Source organism: Chaetodon auriga, chromosome 11 (genome assembly GCF_051107435.1).
Source record: "Chaetodon auriga isolate fChaAug3 chromosome 11, fChaAug3.hap1, whole genome shotgun sequence".
Lineage (NCBI taxonomy): Eukaryota > Metazoa > Chordata > Actinopteri > Chaetodontiformes > Chaetodontidae > Chaetodon > Chaetodon auriga.
This window is the reverse complement of record NC_135084.1, coordinates 23,289,783-23,308,280: the sequence shown is the minus strand read 5'-3', so window position 1 is coordinate 23,308,280 and position 18,498 is coordinate 23,289,783. Positions and strand designations below refer to the sequence as shown.

General features: G+C 43.7%; 1 protein-coding gene across 1 annotated transcript in view; it reads left to right on the top strand.

The window, feature by feature from the left end:
- Positions 1–7,017: 7,017 nt before the first annotated feature.
- The window catches only part of cdh11 (cadherin 11, type 2, OB-cadherin (osteoblast)), an 85,367-nt gene continuing 73,886 nt past the window's right edge, over positions 7,018–18,498 (top strand). The window contains exon 1 of the mRNA XM_076743169.1: positions 7,018–7,522. The gene's annotated coding sequence lies outside the window, so the exon portion shown is untranslated. The remainder of the gene's footprint in view (positions 7,523–18,498) is intronic.

Here is an 18,498-nt window from a genome sequence, read left to right as displayed (position 1 = left end):
CACATCTCTAGATCTCTCTCTTTAATTCTGTCTTTGCTCCTTTGCCTCACTAATTCTCTGAATCCACTCTCTCCCTCTCTCTCTGTGTGTCACTCTGATTTGCTTTCCCTCTCACCATCCCTGAAGAAGAAAGCTTCATTTCCATCCCTCCATCTTTGTTTGTATTCGCTCAGACCGTTTCTTTTCTGAGGATTGGGTCCAGCCTCGCGATGAACCTGAAAAGGCATAAACAGGTTTGAATATGGATGGATCTCTTTACTCCTTTCCTCTCTGTCACTGCTTCCTGCCTTCACGTCTCAATTTTTGTAGAATTCCCCATTTTCTCCCTCCTCCTGCGTCTCTCTGTCTATCTCCAAATGAAACTCCATCCCTCTCTCATTCTCCGTCCCTCTAAGTCCCAGCTCCCTCAATTTCCCCAGCTCAGTTACCATGCCGACAGCCCAAATTCAATTATTGCAGACTGTGTGATAATCCCAGGCCACTGATTGGTCGCTGCAGCCCTCCATTAAGTGAACCCAACGGGGTGGGGGACACAAGGAGGCAGAGAAAGGAGAGGAGAGAGGGTTAATGCTGAGAAATGTAAGTGTGGTAAAATGTGAAATGTGACATAGAAGGAAGGAGAGAAAGAACGGAGGGAAACTTAAGACTCAGGTTAAAGGAATGAAACAAAACATGTGCCCCACTCTTTTATCCCCTTAAAGCCCCTGGTATCCTTCAGGCTCAAGCTAAAACAAACAACCATGCCCTTAAAAGCCCAGTCCATAATCCCTGTGTAATCACTCAGGCAGCCTCACCACACAGAACCAAAACATGAGAATGAAGACAGAGATATACGTGTGTGTTTTTGCTCTAAACGAATTGGCTGGATTCCACATCAAAGGCAGAACGCTGGAGCTGTATATTATGCTGAAAATGTAATTTGAAAGTTTATTTCTACCTGCAGTGTAAAAATCAGAGGAGATCAGATCTGTTTAAACGACGATGAGTTCGGACAAATTCATAAAAGCTCAGTGTGCGTCTTTCAGAAAGATGAAGTCAGTCTGTGAACTGGGACTGAGCCTCCTCCAGGAGTTGGCCACCTTTTACATGAAAAAACACTGAAGTATCAGGTTTTTATCAACAACACAGAATGTGAAAATGACAGCTGTTATGGTGTCTGGAGAATAGACTGTTTTCTCACCCTATATCCTGTGGGCTTTATATAGAGCACATGTAGGCGAGTGAGTGGTGAGCAAGGTGGAGGAGCAAGACGGCAATAAAATGCCAAGATACTGATGCTATACGACAGAGAGGCAACAAATTCACGGACGATTTTTATCTGAGGCTTTTGAGAATCTTTTTCTTAAGCTGAAATCAGAAGGTTTAATCCATATGTTTTATTCAGCGCTGAATAAAACTTTATCGCATAAGAACATTCTGTTTTCTCGCACGTTCAAAGGAAAGCCTCTGTGCTTTTGAAGCTCTTCAAACGCCTTTTGTAATCAATAATGACCTTTTGAATTACAGTTATGGCATCAAGCATTTTGTGTGCGACAGTTTTCTCAACTGTGTGATGAAGTGAGAATTCATCTATAGTGTGTTATGGAGAGAATTCATAGTGAATTATAATCAATTCATAATGTTTCATAAACACAGATAATGCTGTCTAATGCACTGTATCAACAGTCATGAGATAATACAGATGCTCTTTATAAACCACAGGTTGACTGATGGGGCTTAAAATATATTAGGACTACCTACACTCACCCATCCACACCTCAGCAGTCAACTGGAGAACGGTCTCACAGTATGCTGTAATAGTCTATGCAGTGTCATAAGTTATTCTGTGCAAATAAAGTAAAAACAATGTATTGAAAAAGTCATTTCTATCCAAAAGAAAAAGAAAAGGAACAAAGTAAACTGCTGACACGTTTCTGCATTTCCTCTCTGCAGGCTGAATAACTGCACTCTCAGGCCATAATGAGGAGCGACACCGATCAGGATCCGAAGGCAAACAGGCTTTTCAACTCGCAAATTAACCGACACATTGAAATACAAATCCACAGCTTGGTGACAATACTGAACATGAAGCCAATCCATCAATTGATTTCCAATCAGTGTCCAACATCGATAGGTTACAAAGATCAAAATCAGCACTGAAGCTGTCCCCCAACCGAATGCACGACCCTTTCAGCTCATTTATAGGGAGTATTTAGTTGAAAAATCAAACCATTTCTAGCACCAGAGTGTAAACAACACTCAGGTCTCTGTTTTACAGTCACTCGAGCATATTTTTCTCAGTAAGCTGTGTGTGTTCGTTTCTCTCATGTTCAATCACCCGGAAGATGGTAACAGCCAAACTGAGGCTTAAATATCCTTAGTCATGACTGAATCAGCCTCCCTCTCTCTCTCTCACACACACACACACACGATAATTATGTTAACGCACAAATGCGCCCTTGCTAAAACACAATTGTGCAAAAACACAAACACAATAAAATAACACACACATCAGCTTTCAGACAAACACATGCATTCTACTGATCTGTCTCTGGCGCGCACGCACACACACACACACACACACACACACACACACACACACACACACACAGAGTTGTCTAAAATAGTGCAGTGTGCAGCCTTGCCTGTGTGCCTGCAGTTAGAGGTGTTAACACTGTACAACTGAGCAGCGACACCATCAAGGTGAGGACGGGACAGATCCCTCTCAGGCTGTCGTTTCCTCTCCGTGTCTTTTATTTTGCAGGCTCTTGCAGTCTTACTTTAAATTGATTTTCAGCTTGTGTTCCTGCTGTTTTCAATACGTCCAGGTGTGCGTATATGTGCTGTACGTGGTCGTGTGTGTGCATCCTTTGGGTTGCCCGGCTCACGGCGAATATTCCCTTACTGTTTGGGGTTTGTGGGTCAGCGTGTTCAACATCAGAATTGTCTTTCGACTCCAAAACTCTCAGAACTGCTGCCTCAGCTGAATGTTTACAACATGAGACTGCAGGCTGTCGTTGTGGCCACCACACACAGCATTACTGCACTTCTCCCCAATGTACAGTGTTTTATTTCAACGCGCATTAATGTAAACGCCATTCCTGCTGAGAGGCGGATATCATTTAAAGGTTTAAGGAGCGAGCTTGTGGTCAAAAGGTTGTGGTTTGAATTTGTGACCCGCTAAATCATTACTGTTTTCTTTTTCTCTGTGAAAAATACACTGATAACCATAGAGTTATTTAACACAATGCTTGCCATGGCCTGTGGCTCTCTTATGGGATCCTACAAGCAGACATTCAAGAAAATCAGCCCCAAATGCATCAAAAGCAAGTCTTTGTCAACATAATGATTTGATTTTCTATTTATCTGTGACCTGACAGCCCTCACCACATGCACTGGATTACTTTACTCTGCAGTGCGTAATGGCAGCTAGCCAGTTAGCAACGGGTAAATAAGAACAGGCTGATGATGAAAAAGACATGACTTCACATCTTTTACAAAGACATACATGATTGGGTGAAGACGCATCTTGGAAAATTGATGCTGATGAGATGATTTTGATCAAAATGAGTGTTTGATGGATAGGGATCAGAAAATAAGCTCTGTGCTGAAAATGGCCTGAGGTGTGTTCTAATGTCAGATGGAATGAATCTAGAAATGAAATTATCTATCATACCACACAAAAAAGAAAAAAATAAAGAAAAATGATCTGTCATTGTGACACACACACTGGACATTTCCCCGTCAGACATCTCAGATCAGCTGACTGTATATTTCTGTCTTGACCACAGTGACTATTCGGCTGCCTCACACTCCAGGACCTCTGACCAAACGATCACGTTCGCTGGATGAAACAGTCTGTTTATTCATATCAGTCACGCTGTCCCAACACAAGTTCAAGAGCTTTGGATTAATTAAAGTGAGCCACACCAGCCTGTCACAGGTGGTGAACTGTGTGGTCCAGTCCAACTGAGATGCCCTCAGTTACACTTGTTCTACACTTTCTTTCCTTTGACAGCGACTTCAACTCAAACTGAACATCAAAGGGGGTTCTTGGCGGTGCTGTGACGCACTGTAGGTACCCGAACGACAGCAATCATCTTGTATGTCATTAGTTTAATGCAGTGGCAAACAAAACATGTTAACTCAATCAATCAACAAACTTAATTTATAGAGCACCTTTCAACTCAAAGTGCTTTGCAAGCCATTGACAAAACGTGGGATGTTAAAAATAGATTTGGATGCACATCAAAACAACCAAAGCCGACCCCCCAAAACATCAACTGAATAAGACAACAACACAAGCAATATAAAGAACAATGACTCAGACAAATGATGAAATATTACACAAGATAAACTGACTTTAGGAAAATAGCAAAATGAAAAATAAAGTAATAATAATGATCAACAGTGAAGTGTTGATGGAAAAAATGCACCCGTAAACCTCACCAAGAGAAAAAATCAAAGTTTAAAAATTGAAGACCTAATGTTTTCTGGTCCAGTCATTTTCTGGGGTGAAAATCGGTGGAACGGTTTTATCCTCACTCAGCACCAGCGAGAAAGGTGTGTGCGCATAGAAGCTTTAAAAAACCATGAAATTCCTCTGTCTTTGAAGAGGAGAAACAAATCAATTCCTCTTTTAGTTCTCAGTATTGCCTTGCTGTCCCTTGCACTTGCAGGATTCGGCAAAGAATTTAAAAGAAGAAGAAGAAGAAGAAGAAAACAAAGATATGAGGAGACGTTGCATTAAGAATTTTAAATACATGCAAAGTAATTTATTGAAACTAATTTGAATCTGTCTGCATACCAGACACCCTGAAATTAAGAGACTGGGTGCAAAAAAAGGGGCTGCAGTTGTTTACATGTTCATTCATTATGGCCAAAAATACCCTCTAATTACATTTGACAACCTGCCCTTTATCTTAATCTAATTATGTCATTTTGCATCCAAAGTAATAACGGCCTGCTGAATGCCATAATGAAAATGTGTATTATCATCTACTGTTCCCCACTGAATGAAAGCCCCTGCTGTCCCTTTTGCAAATGAGCACTACATCAAGAGCTTTTCAGACCTCTCGCATTAATGCCCAAAACACACACCGAAGTGTGCAGACAGGGCTGTTTGAGCTTTGAGTCATTCAAAAATGACATCAGACAATGATTAAAAGGTTCCCTGAAATTTCTCAATGTGGCACACAACTCACGCAACGCAGTCGGGAGGTAGAAACTGGAGGATGGAGCTCAGTGGGAGGGTGTGTGTTCGACATGTGTGAAGTCCTGGGTTCAATCCCCAAAGTCTCCACTGCTTATTTCAAACTGCAACTGCTGCACAACAATTTCTCTCTAGGTGAATGAAGTTCAATCTTATCTTAAAAACTGTGTCAATTGTAAAATATCTACTTGTACTGTCATTAAACTGGTCACCAGCACATCCAAGAGCTGCCAAGCCAATTACTTCACTTTGTATACAGGGTTTCTGACAGACTGCTGGCAGCCACTGGGCCCAGCTGCTGATTATCAAGAATTATTACCTCCACAAGTCCTCCAAAATACATGACAAAATACACTGTTTGTTCACGTCTTATGGAACGACACACAGAAGTGTTTTCTGATCCAATGCCCTTATTGCCAGAACGTGAAATGAAAATAAATTATATTGTATGATGTGACAACACTGTGGTCAAGGATTGGTTAGTTTAGGACTCATCAGACTGGCTGTGGTGGCTCGGCTAACAACAGCAGCAAAGGCTAGCTCCAATATTAGCTTTGGGTACATCAGCAAGGACGTATGAAATCATTTGACCGTCAATTCAAAAACATCACACATATCCCAACAACAGAAAAGACAAGAGAAACGGACACATTTACAAGGCTATGTTGTACAACTTTGTCACTAAAAACAGGAAAAATATTGTGGATCTGAAACTTGTAAATGTCAAAAACAGCGGCTCTGCAGTTGGCTGGTAGCACCGGTGCTAACAGTGGAAAAGGTAGTCTGGAGCCTCGCAGTGTTTCCATATGACAGCAGGCATACAGTCAGGCACATCAATGGCACATTAACACAATCCAGATGTCACATGAAAGCTTCAAATCTCTGCTAAATTAAAGATAAGTTCAGGTAATGAATGAGTTCTGACTCAAAAGTCTGTGGAGTCAACACATCAAGTAATACATGAATAAAGAAAAAGTGTTTATTCTTCTGAAAGACATATATGTAGAATCATAAACCAGCTGTTACATGTCACTGAAATCAGGACATTTTATTTTTCCAAGAGTTTTTTTTCTCCTCTTCTGCGATTGGACAGCAGATATTTTAAATGGGACTTTTATTCAGCCAATCCCCTCTCAGAAAGACGGGTCTTCCACAGCCACCCCTCCCTCCACACTCCCCTCCTCTTCTCTCATTGGCTGCCGATGAGATTCTAAATCTGCTTTGGCAGCGGTTGGATGCTGCTCTCAGCCAATGAGGAGAGAGCAACTGTTGCATTCATTTAGCAGTCCTGCAGGGCTTCTTCTGCTGCAGCCTCTCAGTCTGGAATTTGATCTGAAACGGTGCACAGTCACAATAATGGCGACAAAATGTGACCTGAACACGTCCTCATTATATACAAGACATCCTATGCAGCACGTGTGCTTTTTACAAACACCACCAGAGATATTTACATAAGCTTAAATGTTTTTTTTCCACTGCAGGCTATAATATTCCATCAGATGTGGATGTCAAAACTGGGTGTCACTAGATCTTATTGCACTGGACGATTGTATTTGTCCTCTGCTGCGCGGCCACTGACTCCCACAGTCCCATGGCAGGCTATCTAAGAGGTATCCCTATAACAAAACATTATATGATTACTACGGCAAGCCCAAGAATACAGAGAGGAGAAAGTTGGAGGAGAGAGAGGGTTACTCTAGTTTCCAACGCCCTCCATCGGCAGCGACATCTCTCTCTCTCTCTCTCTCTCTCTCTCTCTCTCTCTCTCTCTCTCTCTCTCTCTCTCTCTCTCGTTGCTGCCGCTGCGCGCCCGTTCAGCTTCTCTCACTCCGCTTCCGAGGCTCTTGGAGGGAGGACGGATAAACGCCGCTGACGGTGCCGGATTTGATACCCGAAGGAGGGAGGGATGCTACGGTGATTACCCTTTTTTCTCTCCCGACACCCAAATCCTCACCGACACTCCTCTTCATCAGTTCAACTTCGGAACCTTATCAAGACGCAGTGCTGCTGTCTATCATTTTCTACCCTCTGTTTTTTTTCTACTCATCTTTGCACCCGCTTGGTTGGTTTGGTGTCTTGGCTTCTGCGCTCCAGCGGATAAGAAATCGGAGAGAACATTTTGGGTTTGAGGGGAAGCGACTTGGCTCTGATTTTTTTTTCACCCCCCTCTTATCCAACAGCAAAAACTGGGTTATCAATCAGTGGATGTGTTGGACATCTGATAAAAGAAGCAATACGAGTTGAGAGAAGTGATCGTTTTCTGCTGGCTTGTATGATTTGGGGAAATTTCCTTGGAGAGACGGGCTGCGCACGGAGTCTCTCACTTCCAAGGTAAGGACCGCTTGAGTTAAAGGACTGGGATTTTGCCGTTGTCACCTCAACACAGTCCCATTCATCTCCTCTCTACCTCGGTCTGTTTCTCTCCCCCCGTACTGTCCGCGCGTCTTCCTCTGCAGGGGCTTGACTGAGCGTAAAACAGGCGACAGAGAACGAAGTGCAATGTTTCGGCTCCCGGGATGCTGGGGAGGTTCTGGTCCGACTCTGGATGAATTCAGACGCAGGGGCCGCCACACAGACACTGCATGTACATATTAAAAGGGTCACTGTGAGAGGAAGTCGGACTTCGTTATGTTTGAGCAAATGAGGAATAAGCTGAGAAAACCCCAGAGAGCCGTGGCGCATTAGCGACGGTAGAATGAAAATCTCTGAAGACTTGGGTGTATTAGTTGTGCTGCTGGCTGAACAGTGCAGACTTTCTTCGCTCCTGGGGGCCACTGGATGACGGTTGGGCTTTTCTCAAAACACAGACCAATTTTTTTCCACATTTCCACCCCACCGTGTGTCGGTGTGTGTCCGCAGATTTGCGCTGTTTGGTGTGTGTGTGTGTGTGTGTGTGTGTGTGTGTGTGCGCGCGCGCGCGCGTCCGACAGTGTGTGTTATGTGTGTGTTATGTGTGCGTGCGTGCGCGCGTGTGGCCACGTATAGTGGCTAATCTCGATGAAGGCTCTCTTTCCCGTCTCGGTGTCTCCCGGCGCCTCCGCGTAACGGCGACGCATAACTTTTCTTTGGATCACCGTCAACACAGGATGTGTGTGTGTGTATGTGTGTGCGCGCGCGCGCGCGTGCATTTCATGGTCAAATCCCATCATCTAAGGCAAATAATTCAGTTATTCAAAAGAGAAACAGTGGTTACTTTTTGTAGTGGCATCGATATGTGCATTTATTTGGCATACAGGCCCATTTCTCCAGGAAAGCGCTTTCACTCATCTTCCGTTGAGCCAATAAAGTGTCTTTTCAAGGTCTAAATGACCAACCACAACCTCTTTCTTTTCTTTTTTCTTTCCGTCTCAGTCTTACGTCGTTTTCTCATTTCCACTGAGGCCGCTCTTTGCGGGGTTCATTATCGCTTTGTGAAATTAGGATTTTAAAATGTGAATCCCTGAAGAGTCCATACGGTTTAGTACTGAGTCTATTTGAATACGACCAGAGCTGCGTCCTCTCCGTGTGCGCCAGCGCCGGTGAAACTGCATAAAAATTGCATACAGATCACTTGCCCGTAGGCTCGTTCATGCTCATTCTGCACTCAATTAGGTCCGTGCGTTTGGCTTATCGTCCCTGTAGGGCCACATTAGATCATTTTTTAATTGTTGCACAGACATCTACTGAAATCCTCTGAAAACGTGTCCTTGCTGGTTGAGTCTCCGAGTGCGCCAGTGTGTTATGAATAATTATGGATGGATGGAGTACTGAGCTCCTGGTGAGTCGTTTTCGACGGAGAGTGAGTGAGTTATCGGTGTATAATTTGGGCAGCTGCAATTCCGCTGCGCTTTCAATGGGGGAGCAGAGAGAGAGAGAGAGAGGCGTTGACTGTAGGGCTGTGCAGTCTTTGGTATTCATGGCACAGCTCAAGATTGCTGCTCTCAAGCAAGCAATAATCTCTCTCACTCTCCACCTCTCCCTCCTTCTGTCTCCCACACTGTTGCGCTATGAAATGTCTCCCCTCTCTCTCCCCCCACCTCCTCTCCCTCTCGTCTTCCTTCATGTTGCACCTCACCTCTCTCTCTCCCACTCCTCTTCCCCTCCCTCCTCCTCAGTCTCTCCATCTCTCCTCACCCCACGCTCCCTGACTCTCTCTGTACTCTTCAGTCTTGTGGGAGCCATTGAGAAAATCATTTGCTGTTGTTGTGTTATATTCGACAGGGGGTTCTTCTACCAGCCAGGCTCGGCTGGTTTGCAGTGCTGTTTCTTGCAGTGGCTTTTTTTTTTTCTTGCAGTCAACAATAGAAATAAATATGCACACAGAGAGACTCATGAGAGGTGCTAGCTCCAGTTTGTTAAATAGAAAAAAGGGCTTGTAACTTCTTGAGTTTCATTCTCACAGGCAAAAGGCTTTTTTTTTTTTTTTGTCTCCCCTTTAGTTTCCAGTGTCGCAACAGTGTTGTTGTGGTTTTCCTCTACATTTTCTTAGTACGTGGTTACTTTTCAGACAGCGCTTAACTGTTTATTTTCGCCCCCTGAGTTTTGCTAATTAGCCTACAGACCAGTCAGCACTGCAGAGAAGAAAAGCAGAATTCCCCCTCTTTTCTTTTTTGGTTCTGGTAGTTTACATTGTGGTTCAGTGGCCATTTAAAAGACACATCACAGGAAAAGAATGTCCTTAATTTTTCTAGTTTTGAGTTGCTTCTTCTGCTCTGTGACTGAGCTTAACATCAGAGCCTTCTCACTGTGGCTCCACAAATGGGCTTTTTGTAAATAGCATCACAGTATCGCCCCATTTAGGCTTTTGGATGTTTGCTTAATTCTCTAATTAATTCTTCCAGGTACAGTATTTGAGTCACATAGTAATTCAGACTGGATCGAGGAGAGGATCAAGAGGCAGGAAAGAGTAGCCTGAGAGGAAATGAGGGAGGAGAGGAGACAAGAGGAGAAACAACCGGACGGGCGTTTGGAGGAGCAGAGAAGGAAGAGAGCATGACTCCAAGCAGAATATGAGGAGGAGGAGGGCAGCGTGACTTCTATCAGCAGTGTATTTTGTCTCACTCTTCTGTGAGAGCCACTGCTGTCTGAGCCGAAATGAGACCTGCAGCCAGAAGCTGCTCGTCTTCACTTAGCTAACTCAGGAACGAACACAGCTCCCTTTTCAGTTCACACAAAGTGAGGTTTTTGTGGGAAAGTGATTACCTTAAAAGCAGTACAAAAACACAGAATCCTCTTGTACCAGTACATCTTTGTGCTATTTAGGTTGAGCCGTATACAGAGACCTGGCTTGGATGACAGATGAAAGCGGGGTGGGTGAGGTATCAGATCTTTCACTGATGTTCAGCCAAGAAACGGCACACAAACTGACACAGAAATGTCGTCAGATTTGTTGGCTTCGTCGAAGCCGTTTCAGGACCTGGCATTGGGAATATTCTTCTTCACGGCAGAATGCGTTCCCTGTAGTTTGCAGAGACATAATTAAACCTGTGGATGTGTATGTTCCTTCAGCAATGTTTGAAAAGACACAACGAGGCCAGTGAATGCTGCTGCATTCAAGTTAAGGTGCGTACTCTAATCAAGGTTACAGAGGACTTTGTGTTTGTGGGGACTTCAGCCACCTGATCTGCTGAGGGTCAGGTGACTCCAATCAGGTTAAGAGGGACATTCCCACATTTAATTAGCATTTCTCTGTGTGTCATGTTTACCAAAGGAACTTACTTCTTTACACTGATTGACTTAGTAAAAGAAACAAACAACACATATAGATGAGGTTAAGGTTTACATAAAACATTCATACACTATGCTGACGTCATGGTTGACTTTGGCTGTGAGCCACATTGTTTTTTATGTCAATTTTTCCACATTATTGAAATGTGCAGGACTGAATTTTGAAGAGAGTAAAACCTCCCCGACTGGAATGAGTTTAAAGCCAAGTGACTCCAAACACTGCTGACGTAGCTCACCAGGGAGGCAGCGAGATAGAGGGATTAATTTATTACACTGTAATCGTTATATTTATATTTAATTAGGCGCCAGCTGCTGATTCTCACAAGTCGTGGCATCGTAAACTAGTTTCTTTGAAAGTGGGAAAGAGGAGAAAAGAGACGTCGGAGAGAGAAACAGACGGGGCTGTTGAAGACGAGGAGGCCGAATTCAAACGGCAGACAGAAGTGAAGAGGGGGATGAAGGAGAGAGAGGTACCAGACCTTTTCTAGGTGACAACAGAGGGAGCTGTTGGGCTTCGCTGCAGCCTCGACCGCTCTGCTCTGTTCTCCTTTTTCCTCCCTGCTCTTTCTTTCTAATTCTTTCCAAATCTCCCTCCGCACCCCCACCCCTCTCTGAGAGGGCCAGTCAGAGAGATGGAGAGGTAGTTAGGCTCCCCAGGGATGCAGGATTCAATCTGCTCTCCCCAAACACACACACACACACACACACACACACACACACACACACGTCGAGTCTGTCTGGATAAGCATGTCCACCGTGACTGGCTTCTGTTACCTTCAGATTCACATTACCTCCCAGAGAGTGAGGGAGAGGGGGAGTGAGAGAGAGCGGGGGGGCAGCGGTAAAGAGGAGGGGGGTGTTCAGGGAGAATTGAGTTGGTTTCTCCATTTTGCCTCTGTACGACCTTGTTTTGCTTTCCCCCGGTCCCTGGGTCCACGGGTTCGACAGAAGGCAGAGCCAGTTTAACAGGCTACTGGTTAAAGTTTCTCTTCTCTCCGCCGTTCATTTCTTTATCCGTCTCACCTTCTTCCTGCTCTCCGCCGTCAGCTCTTCGTCTTTGTTTCTGCGTCCTCCTCTCTCGTCCATGCAGGGCCAACGTAATGGGGAGCCAGGTAGATGTTACACAGATTTATAATTTCCTGTAGCAGCGCGATGGGATTATAACTCTAATCTCCGGCCTCCACCAGATTAAATGACGGAGTCAGTAATTAGTGTTTTTGACCTCTAATCCCTTTACTTGCCCTCAGGAGAAAAAAAGACAGTGGCTGAGCTGTCTGCCTTTAACGACGGGTGCGGTGGGTGGAGAAATGATTTCCTGGGTATTGGTGCATGTGAGGAGACGGAGACAGCACAGGTGGTTCGCTGTTGTTGACACAGTTTCCTGGCAGTATAATGTCCTGGCTTTAGTTTCCTGGGCCTTTAAGCACGGAGCTTGTGTGTTTCCTTTTCTCGTGCTCATGTGGTTTCACTTAGTCCTCCCCTGCTTTACATTCTAGTGGCACGAACGTTATAGAACGCAAGCTGGGGAAGATAAATTACCCACAAGTCTGACACGTGACAAAAAAGGTTTAACAATTAGGTAAAGTCAATGAATCATTGCCGTTTTAGACCAACTTTACGTGATTTAGTTAGTCCACTAACTTTGTGAAAACATCCTATTTTTCAATTTTTCAGAAACCTTTCAAAAGCTCAAAACTTCATCTTTCGATCCAAACAAGTGCTAAAGTTTGTCAGAAAACACGTTAAATGTGAGCCATCTTACACGGCTTCAAAGCGAGCGATTGTCTCTCTGTGTTCTCCGTTTTTTGAGGGTGTTTCTCAGCCCTTAACCAAATGCATGATGGGATTTAATCCAATCCCTCTAAACCTGAAAAGGACGAGGAAAAAAAGAATAAATTAAACATCAAAACTGAAGTCATTAAGATGGAAAATGCTTTTCAGTTTGGCCACAGAAACAAACCAGTAATTCATGAGTATGTTCCATGCTCTCGTTACTTGATGAGGAAAGTCACACTGAATTCATTTAAGTAGTGCAAGCATTAACTGGATGGATGCAAATAAGGACTTGGAGACAGGAAGACAGCGCCGCAAATAATACCAGAAAACAAAAAGGACACCACTTAGAGCAATTTAGAAACGCATGTGGCAGCGCAGAAACACTCCAGCATCAATTAAATGTCGACTCATTTGCTTTTTATCGCCTCTCATCCGGGGAACATAATGCCAGACGCTGCAGCCCAAATGCTTTGCCTTTTATCAATATTTAAGCTTTGTCAGTTGTTCTCCAGGAGTAGCTGCTCTCCACTTGGTGTGTGACCTTTTCTCCCATACATGAGAGGGAGGAGAGCAGCCGGTGAGGATTTAGTGCCAGACGAGGAGGCTGTGCGGTAATTGTGATAACGGAGGAATCTGGATCAATGTTAATTCAGGATTAATGGGCGATTTCATCGATTTCACTATTGATGATCGGAATGCAGCGTTGACAGGGATATTGATCGGACTAGAATGAGAATTGATTACTTCAGATAGAGAGCTGTATTGATCAGAGCACCTTGTGTTTTTGTGTGTATGTACAGAATATACGTGTGTGTTCTTTTACACGAATGTAACGCTGTATGTCAAAGCAAATGCAATGCCAATGTGTTTTTACAGGTGTATATATTCTGTGTGTGTGTGTGTGTGTGAGAGAGAGTGTGTTCGAGAGAGCATATCTGCGTAATCCAGAGTAATTTGTTTTCTGTGACAGTTATTAGGTGCAGTCAGGTGGTTTGTGGTCTCATGCCACCAGTCACATGAGAGGAAGAGAAGGGAGGTTGTTGTTGTTTATTTTTTTATTTATGGCCAATTTTAACTCTGTGTGTGTGTGTGTGTGTGTGTGTGTGTGTGTGTGTGCGCGTGTGTGTGTGTTTTTGCTTTGGTAGACAGTACCCAGCAGGAAAAGACACTGAACAACAGTGAGAGAGAGGAAAAGAAAGGTGATACGGGATGATGGTCGAGAACTTAGTTCATCTCACTTCTGAATTTCAGGAGGTTTTCATTGCATTCTTTCATCAGTTTGGGACAAAACTGCTCCAGATTGGCGTCAGTGAATTTTTTGGGGGGGGGATTTGTGTGAAAGCCAATTAATAACTCACATCTGAAGGCTTCTGGTTTGACAGATTTTGTATGAAGTCCAGTAAGAGTCAGTGAGAAAGAAAGGAAGAAGGAACGAGAGGCTACTTTCAGCGTGCAGGTCAAGGAGAGATTTAATGAGTCGTTTGCTTCTCATTATTCAGAATAATAATTAACAGTGTGTGTGTGTGTGTGTGTGTGTGTGTGTGTGTGTGTGTGTGTGTTCAGCCTCTCTTCAGAGCCACCACTGAAGCGGTCATTCACAGCTCTCTGTCCTGTCTCACTCTTCATACTGTCTTCCTCTTCTCATCCTCTTCTCCGTTTTCTGCAACAAATTCCACAATTATTTTCATTGCTGGTTAATTTCCCATTGAAATATATGTATTTTTTTAATATAATTCTAATCATTTAGTTGATAAAATGCATGAAAAGAGCAAAAAAAAGGGGAGGGGGGCCATGGGTGATATCCTCAAATTGCATTTTGGTATTTTTGTTTGATCAGTGACTTAAACAAATGACTGATTATCAAAACTTTTTGATTAATTCATCATCTCTCATCTTTCCTCTCTCTCTCTCTCTCTCTCTCTCCCCATCACTTCTCTGCGCTGAGCTCGCCTCGATGTGAAACTCAGTCAGGTTTGAGTGTGTGTTTGCAGACGGTGTGTTGTTGATTACCATAATTAACATGGTTATGTTAATTGTAGCGAGCTAATTTTGCTGATGGAACACATTTGTAAAGGTGAACTCTATGGACAGACGGCTATTGCCTCAGGCTACAGCGTGTGTGTGTGTGTGTGTGTGTGTGTGTGTGTGTGTGTGTGTTTGTATTTGTGTTTATGTGTGTGTTCATGTTTGCGTGGTGTGTATACATACACGCATTCATACTGCATGAGTGTGTGTGTATTCTGTCCATGTTAGCAGCTGACAGATTGGCTCCAAACAGGTGTGTATCACCTGGAAACAACTTATTTGCAACGCACGTGCTGACACACACGCACACAGTGATGCTGAAACCGGATCGAACAACCTGTCATAAGGTCGAAAGTAAGAAACACACACACAAACACACACATATGCAGTCTTAGTGGTCAGCCAAAACAGCAAATGCTGCATAGAGCTTATCTGATTATGAGCAGGGTTAGATAGAGGACTCTGCATCGTGGGGGTGGATGAAGAGACAAGCAGATAAACAGACTGATAGATAGTTGAGCTAAAAAAAAATGGCATCCTGGTGGCTCACCGGTCTAAAAACCATGTAACTGTGACCTCCGTCTGGCCGAGAACATTTGTCATAAGTCCCTCTCGACACATTTTTCCTTTGTTTTTTCAGTTTCAACTAACAAGAAAGAAAGAAAGTGAAATGAAACCGAATGACACGCAGAGGACGGAAATAGCTGCTTAATGAACATCTCTAAGATACAGCTTGAAGGCAGAATGCACGACAAATTGTTCTGATGTGTGGTGTCCAATGTCCTGATGAGAGGAGGGGCTCTGGCACCTATTTATAGAAACTTTCTGGAAATAAGTGGCTGAATCTCCATGTTGAACCTCTCCACTTTATTTTAATAGCTACATTATTTACGGCATCATATTCAGCATCTGTAGCTTCCCAATGAGCGGAGAGAGCCTTCATTGTTTTCTGCAGGCCCGTCCGTGAGGAAGAAGAGTTATGGCTTCAACATCCGGACTGATTTACCGCTAAAATCATTTTGCAGGTTGTGGTATTTTGAGAAATGTCAGAAAAATAGAGTCATGGCAACCAATTTTTCAAGCAGGAGAACGGTTGTTTGTCCCGCCTGTTGTTGTACGGAGCTGCTTGACTGAGAGGAGTACAAGCTCTTTCTTCTGCCAGCGTTGAGGGGTGACAGGAGTGGGTGTTGGACAATGGGACTTCTACCCATCGTTACCTGAGTTTAAAGCAAATTGAAAGTCATTAGACAGATTCACGTCTTCGTCCGTGTTTGAACAGTCATGAGACGATCAGCTCCAAACCATGGAGTTAAAATGTGTATTGCTTTAGAAGTCTCTTCCATCTTTCTGTGCATATCAGTATCACTTGGAGAAAAATGAGAAGAGGCTTGTGAGTCACACATATTTTAATGTTTCAAAGTGTGTATGTGCATTTCTAACATGAACCAGTCAGAATGCTGGCAAGGCCTGCTCTTGATGTCAGAGTGAAGCTTTGATCACACTGGGACTTATCTAGTAGTTCTCATCCTCTCCTGTCTCTTCCTCTCTCGTCCTCTCCTTCCTCCCTTCTCTCCTCTTTCTCCCCCCCATCCCCTCCTCTCATCCCATCTCCCTCCTACTACTTCCCTCCACCTGTCCTCTTCAGTATGCTTCACCCTTCACTGCTTTCTCCCCCCTCTCTCTTGTATTTATCCCGACTGTGCTGCAGATGAAAAGAACAGTTACTCGCCTGAAAAAGGTCCCAAAAATAAACCTGTCCACGACCGACATAGTTTGTTTAATTAAAGAAATATTGTACACAACAGCTTTCTGTATTATCACTTAATATAATGTTTGCTAAATTAAGCATCAGGCAGGAATGCCTGGATGATGTTTGCATCTATTTTGTCATCACATAATAAGGATGTTTACTCATGAGCCACTCAAAAACTGCTTGTGCTAACAGGGTTTTTATTGTTTCAGCTCTGAAACCCATTTTTACAAACAGATCCCAAAACACTGCCACAACAGTGACTATTCATGACACTGGACCTTGCTGTCCCTTGCATTTGCAGACATTTTCAGTCGCTATTCTCCTTCTTTGAGTTAGCTGCTAACTGCTGCTAGCTGCTTTTTAAATCCCTGGTGGTGGGTCTCACACACATAACACGTCATCAAGACACCCCTGTCCCGGCATGCCAGCTCGGTCTTTTTACTCATACGTCGATTTGGATCTGTTACTTCCTGCACTGTCGGCAGAAAAACAATGCCTTCACATTCCTTGTTTGTACGTTATATACCGAACGGCGAGGCGGAGTAACAGCACGTCTGCTTTGAACAGGCTGTGTGAAAGAGGCTAGTGCTTCTGTTTTCTGTGTACCTTTACATACTCTGTTGCCGACGAGGCCTTGAGATTACATAAATGCTGTTTTTGTCCTCCACTAAACACACAAACAAAAGCGCGCACATTCTACAGGCTCTGATGAGACGGTGTATCGGCAGCTGATGGCTCGACTGCATGCACGTCCACAGAGATCCACAGAGGTAGCCGTGCACTCTGACACACACACAATTCAAACACAAAAAGGCTGTTTTCTTTTCGACAACACAGAGCATTACTGCAAGGTTGACCTCTTTACCATAATAACCTCTTCCATTCCGTCTCTTCCTGTTCATGTGTGTCTCTCTACTTTTTCGCCGTCCTGTCTCTCTGCCTGTTATCACTCTCACTGACTCCCACACTCCCATTTTTGCATCTTTCCTCCTTTTTCCTCTGTGCCTCTGAATCCTCTTCCTTCCTCTCCCTCTGTCTCTCTCTAGCCGTGCTTCACTGACCGTGACACTTATAATGGTGTAATATGATTGAATGTGACTGCTGCTTCTTCGTTGGACAGTATTAATTTCACTTTTTTCCATGCGAACGGCTTGACTCCAGTATATTTCTTTTGCCGCTCTGTGCCTTAATCCCTGACTGTGACTCAGAGACTTATAGAAGAGCACTTACAGCGACCACTCTCTCTCTCCTGCTCTTCTAGTTTGTCATCTTTCCTGTACATTTCTGTTGGTGTATCTGCTTGTTTCTCTCTTCTCTGTCTTTTATCAGTGTCTCTTCTTCTTCATAGTGTCAGTTTCTCATTCATCGCAGATACAGTTGCAGCTGTGACTGCATTGACCTTTTCAGTGACCGGAGAAGCAGTGAACGACAGATATAGCCTCCTCTAGGCCTGGCTAATTGTTACTTCACTATAGAAGGCCATAGCTATATATAGGGAGAGGTGGAAGGACTGATACAAGGCAAACCCAATCACTGACACTCTTCTTCACATTGCCATTCATTTTATGTGTGGAATATAAGAATAACACTTTCCCCATTAAACCCTGCTGAGTGTGTGAACCAGCGTTACATCAGCTTCTCTTAACTCCGGCTTCAAGATGCAGTGTCAATCATTTTGTGTTTCAGTGGGTTTTAATATTAGTGAATGTTTCAGTTTGAAGCTTTGGTAATTTCAACTAATACGGAAAAAGCCATGCCCATTATATTTCATTAGATTCTGAATGTTTACAGGACTGTATGTGGCAGCTCATCTTCACCAGAAAATCATCTGTAGTGGTAGTTTGAGTATGCAGGTTATTACAGCCCATATATGACGTCAAGTCAGGTGAGGCAGTATAAACAGCAAGAAAGTCTGCAGATGGAAGAAGGTGGATGGATGGATGGGTTGGAGACCGCTGTTCATGTTCCGTGTGAAACCATCACTTTTTTAAACTTCCATTAGGTACTTAAGTGGTGTAACCGTAGCGTTTGTAACCCAAACCGTGAT